The following is a 12,046-nucleotide window of genomic DNA, read 5'->3' as shown; positions in this document are numbered from 1 at the left end:
CCTCGACAGTCGTCACTCTCAGTCTCTCACGGCCTCACCTCGTCGCTCTCTCAGTCTCTCACCTCGTCCACTCACCTTGGTCGTCGTCGCGGTCCCGTGCCCCGGTGTTCGCTTCGTTGGCGGCAGAAGCAGACGGAACCGCATCTGGTCCCTCGGGTAGTGGTGGTGGTCATCTTCTTGCTTCTCACGGTCTCTGTCTCGCACCTGGTCTCGATCTCTCCCTTCCCTGCGCTCTTCGTCCCCGGTAATAGAGGCAACAGGTCCCGGTGGACTGGTCTTCGTTGTCGTCTTCTTGCTTCGAGCCTTGCCGTTAGCTTCTCCCTTGCCATCAGCTTCTCCTTCGCCGTCAGATTCCTTTGTGCAACCCGATTTGGTGAGTTCCCCCTGTTCTTTCTGTTTTAATTTTGTTGCTGAAAACCGAATGTGTTGCTGAAATTTGTTACTGATTATCATGAACCTTGAATTTGTTAATGAATTCCCCCTGTTCTTTCTGTTTCAATTTTCTTGTTTTTTTTTTTGTTGCTGCCTGAAAGTTATCATAGTTTATATTTTTGTTGCTCCCTGAAAGTTATCATAGTTATCATACAATGCAACTAGTTTCTTGTATCTCTCTCTTCAAACTCTTCTTTCTCTTATTCTGATGTTCTGCATCATAATACAGTGTTTCTTATGAAAGATATAGATGCAAATCAAAATGAGAAAAATGTTGATCAAGCTCCAAATTTATCCTATGAAGATATAAATTTCGATTTTAAGATCACTTGGACTTGATTATCAATTATGTTATCTTTTGCTTGTTCTTGTTTATTTAAATAGAAAAAATATTTTGTATTAAAAATTAATTTATTATCTTTTTTTGCATCATTAGTTGTCTAAAAATTAACATTTGATTATTATTATATTTGTAAAGACTTACATTTTAAGTTTTAGTATGTAATTTTAATTTTATTTATATAATTTATATTTTTTAAATTATGACCAGATCAACCGGATAAACCAGTAACCCACCAGTTGATTCAGTAATCGGGTCACCTGGTCATTTGGTTCTGATAACTATGATTAATATTATATTAAAGTGTATTTATGTATCGAGTAGGATATACTAGAATTAATTAAGATCAATTAAGACTCATCATGTTCTTCTTTATTATATATTATAATTATGAGTAATAATTAATTAGTGTATATAAATCTAAAAATTGAGGAGTTCATTAACCTTTTTCACATTATAATCACCGTCTAAAAGTGGTATCAGAGGCAAAGCATAGGTTTTGTCAGTTTTTTCAAAAAGCATTCTGTCAGTTTTTCTAGCCACTAATTAAGATGACTTAAAAACTCTTAACCTAAATTAAAATTTAATAAAAAAAAAATCTGACATCGTATACCATAGATAAAAATATCATAAATAAACCAATATCAAAGATAGAATAAAATAAACCAGTATCATAAACCAATACCATAGATAAAAATATCATAAATAAACCAATATCATAAATAAACCATTTGAAAAGAGAAACAAGGATAGAATAAAATAAGAACCCCACTTGTTAATGTCACCAGCAACAGCTCCTTGGAATTCTGTTGGTACTTTCAGCTCAACAAGCATAACAAGTTCTAATATAAATGGCCTGGAAGCTGTATAGCACTGATACAAATATCAAAGAATATGGTCATTACTATGAGAACAAAACTATGGACAATATTATCAGGATGATATGTGCAATGTTATGAATATGGATGCGGAATTGTAAAGAACCTGTCTGAAAGCATAGATAGAAGCCAACTTAAATGCAAGTTCACTAGAATCAACGGCATGAGTAGCACCATCTGTCAAGACAACTCTAAGATTTTCAACAGGATGTCCAATTAAAGCCCCCCTGTATGAAAGCAACATTACGTTACCATAAAATGAGTATTGTAATACTATCATGGCTGAATCGCATAATAAAATTGATGTTTCGTAAATATGCCTATGAATGAACTTTGGCTTCCTCAATATTACATTCTTAGTCCCCATAAATTACTTTTGAATGCTCACTTATTCCATCATTACATTTTTCGGTGGTCTTTATTACATTCATGGGGAATAAGATAATATATGTTGAACAACAATTAGACTTAAAGTAGAAATCACAAATAAGCAATGATGAAAATTTCACTCACGAGTTGGCGGCTTCCTTAAAACCTTTTTCAATTGCAGGGATAAAACCTGATGGAATAGCTTGCCCAACAAGGAGGTTTTCAAATTCGAATTTAGTTGGTGATCCTGCCCGAAGTGGTTCAATATACCTGCAAACATAGAACATAGTGAATTCACTAAGCATCAAGAAACAAAAGGTGATTAGGGATGAGTTGGAACATCACAAATTCACAATCAGCTGCTATCATAAAGTAAGATATACTTTATACGGAAGCCATTAGCCCAGAACCAGAACCACAGCAAAGAGAAGAAGGCTTTATCCAATTTGTTTTAAATCTAAGGATTATTACACTTTTATTGAGAAAAGAAAAAGGATATTTATACACATGGAGAAGTCTGGAAGTAAATGAAAATCCCTATCTAAAATTTGATTGCCCTTGAATACCAGCAATTTTCTGTTCCCAAGAGACATGCATTTAGTTTGGATGACATTGTTTGAAAATCACGATGTATACTTTCTTCATTTATTAATTCACAACACCTTTTATTTAATAAAACTTTTTTGACTAACTTTAATTTTTTTAATAACGCATCAACTTAATTTTATTTCTAACCACACAGAAAAGAATATAAATTGAGACAAATTTGTTTAAAAACTAACATGGACAAAAATGCCTCTTTTGTCAAGCGCTTATATTAAAAGGAACTTCTCAAAAAGTAATTTCTGAATAAACAATTTGCTGTAAGATTAATATAAGTTACTTTTTTTTATCCTTTAGAAAGTACTTATTGAGCCTAATATAAAAAATATATAATTTACACACTACAACGACATATTTATCTTGTAATATTCAGTAAGTTAAAACTTGGGGAAAAATAATTAATCAATCTTGTAATGATCAAACAGTTCTTCAAACAGTGCCTACTCCCTAATCTTGCCTTGCATGCAAGGTCTATGCATATTTAGACATGCGGTTGTTTGAGAGAAAGTTAATCACGACTAAGTCACAGTCATTATATTTCTTGCAAGGTTGGTTCACATGATTTCTATGCTCCAACCATAGGGTATTGAAAATTGTAATTGTAATTGCAATTAAACTTTATTTGGAGTTATATCTTTGATGCTAACAGTTTGTCAGTAAGTATCTCTCCTAAAGTTGTAATTATTGTAATTGGATAAAGGTAAAACTCAAAAGAATGGTTTAATATCGAACATGCCCCTTCACACGAATGTCGCTTATTCTTTTTGAGTTTGAAGAATGGACAATGCACAGGTCCATCCTATCTTGGGATGCAGCTTTTATTAAGAATAATTGAGACAACAAGGATTGAACCCTCTGTCTAGTCATAGAAGCTCTTACACCATTATTGAAACTCAGTCACTCTAATTAAACTTTAAAAAATAGCTCAAGGGAGAGGGTTGCCCTAGACTTGTAAAGGCTTCTACCACACCTTATCCTTAGGACATGTGGAACTATAATATACCTTCTCATGCTCAAGACTGGACAAAGACTTGCTATTTGGTTGACTAGACATTTTGGGGTGACCCAAAACAACCATAGAATAGGTTCTGGTACAGTAATATACCATGATATGAACCATCTTTCCCATGAACTTAAATTGTTGGTCAGCGACACGATTTTATATCTAACACTTTCATGAGAAACAAATCCAAATCTTGATTATTGATATTGTAAATGTGAGATGTAAATTAGTGGGATACAAATAATAATAATAATTAGAGCATATGACGATCATAGTGCAAAGTGCCACTCTCGGGCAATCCACATGTCTATCTGATTTTAATAAAAAAAAATCTTATGGTAACTAATATAAAAATTACCGATACATACCCGATTACCCGTCCATATTGACCTTGCCCTCCAGATTGCTTCTTGTGTAAATAATCAAAATCAGCACGTTGTGTAACAGTTTCTCTGAAGTTTACATGGGGCTTTCCAACAGTTGCATCAACCTTAACAAGTAGGAACATAATAATGAAACTCCAGAAGCAGGAAATATAAAACCAGTATCAGCAAGGATTAACAACATTAATGCATGGGAAAGGAATAGGTACCTTATACTCTCTCCAAATACGTTCAACATAAATATCTAAATGTAGTTCTCCCATTCCAGAAATGATAGTCTAACAACAAAGGTAAACTATGTCATTGCAAGTACAACAAATTTGCCACTTTTATGATCTAGATAAATAGAATAGAACATTACCTGCCCACTCTCTGGGTCTAAACCAACACGGAATGTAGGATCCTCTTTCTAGAAGCGATTCAAAGCTTTTGAAAACTGCAAGTGATATACCAAGAAAATCAAATACATGATAAGCTGGGACAGGGTGGTCAGTGTGTTACATAAAGAAACTACTTACTTGCCCTCCAGAATCTTTTGAAACTGGCTGTACAGCTAATGACATTACAGGTTCAGGAACATTCATGGAAGTCATTGTGTATTTAACTGATACATCGGTAAAAGTATCTCCTAATAACCAATGGATGGAAAAAAGCTAGACAAGTAATCATGTATTAAGGCCAATATAAACTAACTTAGGCAACATATTACTACAAGATTAAGTTCAAAATTGAGTGCAATTCATTCTCTACATCAATAGGCAGAGACTGCTAACAACAAAAGACTCAATTATCAGAAATTCAGAATGTTTAACAGCTGTTGAGAAGGATTGACAGTAATTAAGCCTAAAAAATTGATTAAACTATACAATTAGAGCCTTACAAATTAATTTAAAAGATTTAACTTGAGAGTTTCCTATGGGCATTGGTTAAGAGAGAAAATAGAAAAGTTTTGGTTTGCATTAAGTGCACAGAAAAATAAAAAAAAAAAATTAACATTTACTTGTTCTTATAGTATTCTTAGTAAGTGCCTTAACACTTGTTAACAAGACCCTTAATTAAATCTTGAATAAATAAAGGTACAATATAGGATTCCAGAAATCAATATTTGCCCTGCATGAGCCTCTTGAATGTCCTGCAATTTGGATAAAATCCTAATTGAATATTAAATATATTTAATTATTGAAATATATTAAACAGTCTTCGTAACAAATCAAGCAGGGAAAGGTACCCCTACCAAGTTACTCTATAGCAAAAACAATAGCCTATAACCTACCCAACAAAAGTTTCTTTTTCTTTTCTTTTCTTTTCTTTTTTGTTTTTTCTTGATAAAAGAAGACTTTTTTTAATATGAAGAGAAAACTAAACAAACTGGGTAGGACAAGGGGATAAGAGTTCCTCTTTACCATAAAAAAATAATGAGAAAAAAATACCAACAACATGAAAATCCGCCAGTAATACTGTAAATCCAAAACCTAACCTCCATCTCATCAGAATGCATCCTAACTAAGCGAGGAACCTGCATCCATTAAGAAAAACATTTAGCCAAAAATTCATTCTAATTTTGAAATGCAATACATGAAAGCACAGACCTAATGATCTAACTAGTGAAAATATTACATCACTGGTAGCACAACAACAAAATTTTGGTGCATAGTTTTAAAGAAATTCATGAACCCAGGGTAGATTAAAATTGAATAATTGCTATAATCTTATGTCATGTAATTTATTACTCTTCCCAAGATGAAATCTAAAGGAAATAATAAAAAGCTGAAGATTTCAACAAAACACTACTGCAAAGTTGTGTTTGGAAAAATCTTGAGAGTTACACCTATGATTTATAGCATAGCATTAGCCAAAAAAAATTCCAGGATTCAGTTGCACATATGCCCATGAATAACACAATCACAAAAAGCCTTAGATTTTACCTTGATCTTCTTGCCGGTGTTTACATTAATAATAAACTCGCCCTTGTGGATCACACCCTCGTAAATTCTTCAACACCCAAAGCCGGGGGGAAGGAAAATTGAGAAAACAATCCAATAATTTTGTGTAATTTACAAAGTTAACACATTCAAAACAAAATATATGCAGACAAACACACGCAGGGAAAGTGATAAAATGGTTAATGGTGAGAATGAAATGAGTAAATCTCGGTTGTGGGAAAACAAAATGCTCAGGACGGGGAGGAGGGGAGCGCAATATGGGCCCGAGGAACTGGTAACTCTGGGCGGCAAGACTGGTGGGGAAGGGTAGTGAAATAATTTTGTTAGAAAAGAGAGTTGGGGAGTATATTGGGAGGTGACAAAATGCTGAGGAGGGCATTCAGATTGTTGGGATTAGAATCAGACTAGGAGAGGGTCAGGTCTCTCAAAAGCCTGCCATTTGTCACACATTGTTTTTTCCTTTCTCAGTAAAGAACACATATGACCTGGGGAAGGGTAAAGCCACATTGGATTTTACCCATTTCCTTCAGTTTCTGTACTGTTTGATCTCTTTTCTACCTACAATTGGTACCAGTTGTTACATACAGTCATACGAGATGTGACTTCTTTATGTAATCATGTGAGCTCTAAAGTACGTCAACCATTCATGTACGATGATGCAGCCAAGAATTGCTCTCACTCTCATAACAGCCAACTTCTCTAACTTGATACTGCCATATATATGTTGAAAAAGAGTTTGAAGTTATATTACCTTAAATATGTCAACTGGCCAAACCGCCCTTCCTCCAACTTAAATGCCAACGGTACAAGTGGCCCATCAAGACTTCCAGTCAACTCAACCTGAAAGTGCATAGATAAATTATTCAATAAAAAAAGAAACAAGAGCACAAATGCAAAATCGGCTTGCAAAATCATTTGCAGGCCTCTCATTGCCACAGCAAGAACTCTTGAGACCTTTTGGTATCATTTAAAATCCTTGGGTTTTTCCCGATGGATTTGCATCAGTTTCTAATTACCACATTCAGAGTTTTGGATCATACCAAGAAGCAAATACAACTGGTAACTTTTCAGTGTTTTGGAGCATTCGGTTGAAACTTGTAAAGGAAGTCCATGCCTTTTAACAGCTCCTTTTCGACTACTCATTTAATTGAGATACGATTACCTTTTCGGCCTCGCTTTGGTGCTTAGTACATGGTCTGTCTAAGGGTGTTCCTCACTTCCTCTAGCTAACATTCAAAGGGATTGGCATGCTTTAGTACATGGTCCTGTTTGTTGGGTGATACCATTTTGTATCCATGTGAGGATATTCCATCCTCTTGTGTACATTCTTCTCTCTCCTAATAAAATTTCTTTTTCTATCAAAATAATTTAACCTTCCCTTGACTAAGTTGTGATTTATATTTTGAAAACTTATGCAATAGTTATCATCCCGGTTAAATCTAAGTTATGTTATTTTTCATTTTGTATTTACTTTTTCTGCCTGGAGTCTTACAAATGCTACTATAGATGCAAGAAAATGTCCACATGAGAATTTTTAACTTTTTTAAAGATTATGTTTAACTAGTAATTACATTTTAAAAAATCCATGAAAATTTAATTATTCGAGTAATTAACCAAGTTCTTAATTGATGTTTTTCCCCTTTCTCTAGGTTTTACTCTATTTTCCATATATTTCCTTGTATGATTCTTCAAACCAAATATTCTTCTTTCACTCCCACTCAAATATATATCTAATCTATAAATATAAAGAAACTTATAAATCATCATTAAAAAATAGCCTGCAAATTCAGAGGCCAATTGACAATTTATGACAAATAGATCATAATATCAAAGCAAAACAAAGATAAACATCTTACAAATCAGGTACCTTTTCCTCATTCTTTGTTTGGTCAAGGGCATAACTACTAACTTCAATTGGACATGGCAAATAATTAAGTACACCATCCAGAAGTGGCTGTACTCCCTGTATCAGTAACAGAAGACAATGAAAAGCATAAGAGGCAGAAGGTAAAAATAGGGATGCCTGCAAGCATATGCATGTACAAGAGAACCTCTTGGGCGTTTGGGAGTTTGAACTTGAGAGCCCGAGACGAATTGATGATGAAAAGATTCATCAATTACACAAATCCGATCAAAAGGTAACTTAATAAATGATACAAATTACAAAACATTACACGCCACATTAACAGAGCAATCCAGAATATCACAAGCAAGATAGGAGATCGAACACAAATAGGAGACGAGTAGTCAGTAATAGATAGTTATAAACACAGCAGCATTCTAATAAAAATTTATCAGGACAAAATATTTTATTCCTTTATATTTATTGTGTATGGTCATAAATTGACCTGTATTTGATTTCATTTGGGCATATGATGGGATCAAAAATCCCAGACATCTATGATCCAATCAAAACAAACGTAAAGGATCTAGTAGGTTGGGCAACTTAAGCTACCTCTTGCAATGTTTGAATATTTTACACTCCTAATATTTTGAGCCATCCTGACAAATATTAAATACCTGCTAACATGATGCATGCCATTTATGATCCCATATATGCATATTCAACCATTATAGCAGTTGTGTATTACAGAATGTCGAGGCAACTATGCCAAGAGGATTTAAGTTCTCAAAAAAAGAAAAGGAAAAAAAAAAATAAATATCCAAATTAGGTGCATTGTGTACATATGGAAAATAAGGATACAACATATTAATAATGTAAAGAGGAGGAATATAGAAAGCAATGACTATATAGCATAGAATACACATAATAACTAAAGGTAATTCAATGGTTGCCTTATTTTTAAAAGCACTACCCATGAACACTGGTACAAACTTCCGTGCTATGGTGGCCCTACGAATTGCTTCCTGCTCAAAGAAAAATGACATCACAATAATAAAACTCAATATTTAATAAAATAATTAAATATTCTAAACTACATATAAAGCTAAAGGAGAATGCAGTACATCAACTTCATGATAATCTATTGGTGAAAAACCATAGGCCGAAGTGAGTGAAAAATGCAAGAACTAAGCATCAACGAAGAACCAAAGAACCATGCTTACAACTTTTATTAGCAGAAACCATACATATTACAATATAAGCAATTTTTTTCACTGATAATCATAAAATAACAAGACCACTTCCCATTGACACACCTATGCCTTTACTATTTCTGATACACATCTAGAATGCTCAAGACTTCTATGTAATCAACAATAAAACATCCCAACAAAATAATTGTCAGAGGTAAACCAAATTCGATGCATATCCTATAAATCAAATAATGAACATACCTAATAGAGAAAGCTAGAAAACACTCTAACTTGATTAGAAGAGTAGGGACTTAAGAAACTGACTCTACCAGCTAGATTAGGATAAATACAACAGATTCAGAAAATATCTTCTCTCTCTACTCAGTTTCAGTTAATACCAAACTTCAATAGGGATGAGGGAAAGGAAAAAAAAAAAACCGAAAAATGAAAAAAGAAAACCCACAGACCTGAAGGTCAGCAGGTGATATGGGCTCATCACCAAGAAAAGCTTCAGCAAGTTGATCATCAACTTCTGACACAGCTTCTATGAGCTCACGCCTTTTTTCTACTTCCAAGGCTTCCATATCTGCAGGCACCTCTTCAGTGACAACTTTTTCACTGAAATAAGCAACAATAGAGCATGCTAAAAGTAAGCCATAAGGAGAATTAATTTTAGTAATAAACAGCAATAATTTTGAAACAAACCCATTAGAACCCCGAAAATAGTATGCTTTTAACTGCACAAGATCAACAAGTCCCTCAAAATCATCCTCCAAGCCTATCAGAACTTGCATTGCAGCACTATGATGCCGAAGTTTAGATCGTGCCTGTAAAAGTATAGTCCTCAAATGAGAAAAAAGTTATACAACTATAATGATGATGTAAGCACTTTTGGCTATATTTTGCTATTGAATATATGATCTCTTATCCTCCTTCTCCTTCTATCCGTATTAATGATTTTCTTCTTTTATCAATATAAATACAATAAAAAAGAAAGTATGGTGACAATGATATAATGAATCAAAAGGAAACTAAAAGGATTTCCAGAATGCACAAAGGTAATAACAAATAATACTTACTAAACTACCAAACTAAAATTTGATAGCTTATATATTGCTGCAAAATCTTAATTAATGTGATGCTATATACATATAAAAATTAAGGTGAAGTCATAGAAGATTTTTAGTAAACAGGTTACAGAAGGTTTTATCATGAAAAATCAGCTTTAGAAGAGGTTCAACTTTTTCAAATTCCTTAATTTCTCAAAGATCAGCAACCAAGGGATTGAGGAACCGAATCTGCGAAATTCTCTCCCATAAAATCGTATGAATGGCAATAAAACTATAAAACATATCATCTATACAGTCTTCATTAATCTCCAATGAACCTGATTTAAAACTTTCCATGGATCTGCTCCCATTCGATCAAGCTTGTTAATAAATGCAAGTCTTGGAACCTCGTATCTTCTCATTTGTCAATCTACCGTGATGGACCGACTTTGCACACCACCAACACTACAAAGTACAAGAATAGCACCATCAAGGACACGCAAAGCCCTCTCAACTTCAATGGTGAAATCAATGTGACCAGGTGTGTCAATTATGTTAATCTGCAATGACAAATTTCCCAAAAGAAATACAAATACAATTATATTTTTACCCAAAAATTAGAAAGTATAAATAATTAGCAAGTCAAAGAGATAAAAGAAGGAAGTCATCAGTACTGCAAGTATAATATAGAATTCTTATTCCAATATTCCAATGTTTCAACATTTCTGACTGTCATCGAGACAATTTACTTTTGCTTAGCAGACTAACTTTTTTATTTTCTCAATTCCACTTAAGAATGATTACACATTGAAACCTTTTCTCCATTCTCCATCATAACTAATAACTAATCCATAACAATAATTAGTATGTTAGGGATTGCAGTAACAGCAGCACTCAAATCTCACTATACATTAAAAGCTCATTAGCTCTTCAAAATTGATTTAATACTTAAATTCAGTCTGAGCTCAGTCAACTCATAACCACATAAAATTCATCCAACTGAATCTCAACTCCAATCATAACTTCAACACTGAAATGAAACTGACTGATTCATCATAGTCACTAGTAGATTGACAGGTACTTCAATACACATTTTCTTTACAGAAAACGTAAAAAAATAATTACTTTTTGAAAAATTAGACTAAAATTGGAGTAAATAACTACTTTTATATTGTTTTATCATTTGAGGAATAGCAAAACAACAAAACCATTTGGAGAAGGGGAACAGTTTATCAATAGCAGAGAAAGAGATATTACCTTATAGTCTTTCCAAGAGCAGTAAGTAGCAGCAGACTGGATAGTGATACCTTTCTCCCTCTCCAAGTCCATGGAATCCATCTTGGCGCCGACGCCGTCTCTGCCCCGAACCTCGTGGATCTCGTGGATACGACCAGTGTAGAAAAGCACTCGCTCCGTCGAAGTTGTCTTGCCGGAGTCGATGTGAGCAGAGATCCCGATGCTGCGTAACCGCTCCATGGACTCCTTCCACCATGGCTCCTTGTCCGCCGCCGCCGCCCTCGCTCGAGCAGCGTTGCCCGACGAGAAGTGCCGCAGGTGGAATGCACCGGCAAGGAGGGACGACGCCGGAGACGGAGACGGCGATGGGGATGCCGGGGGCACGGAGGAGGAGAAGAAGGTGTAGAGCAGGCGCGGCGCAGAGGACCTGGCTATCCGTGCCATGATGGTGGTGGAAGAGGTGGCGCAGGGTTTGTCGTTTGGTTTGTGGTTTTGTGGGGGGCTTACTGGTGCGGAAACCCTGTGGTTCGAAATAGGAAATTATTAGGCAAATGTTCTTAGGATTTTTTGTAATAAATAAAATAGAGTATATACGGTCAAATAAGATTCAGAAAATTTCATATTCGACGTTTTGGTGTAATGAAATTTTTTTACAATCAAAGTTTTTGAACTTTATAAAACAATTAGGTTTCCGTTAATTACTAACAGCCAAAGACTACGTGACCATTAAATTGCTGACTATAATGTTGTTACGTATCGCCAATCAGATTAATA

At 34.4% G+C, this 12,046-nt stretch overlaps 1 pseudogene; it reads right to left on the bottom strand.

The window, feature by feature from the left end:
- Positions 1 to 1,406: 1,406 nt before the first annotated feature.
- Positions 1,407 to 11,842, bottom strand: LOC140184777 (elongation factor G-2, mitochondrial-like; annotated as a pseudogene).
- Between the last annotated feature and the right edge of the window lie 204 nt (positions 11,843 to 12,046).

This window comes from Arachis hypogaea, chromosome 5, assembly GCF_003086295.3.
Source record: "Arachis hypogaea cultivar Tifrunner chromosome 5, arahy.Tifrunner.gnm2.J5K5, whole genome shotgun sequence".
Taxonomy (NCBI): domain Eukaryota; kingdom Viridiplantae; phylum Streptophyta; class Magnoliopsida; order Fabales; family Fabaceae; genus Arachis; species Arachis hypogaea.
This window is presented reverse-complemented; position numbering and strand designations above follow the sequence as displayed.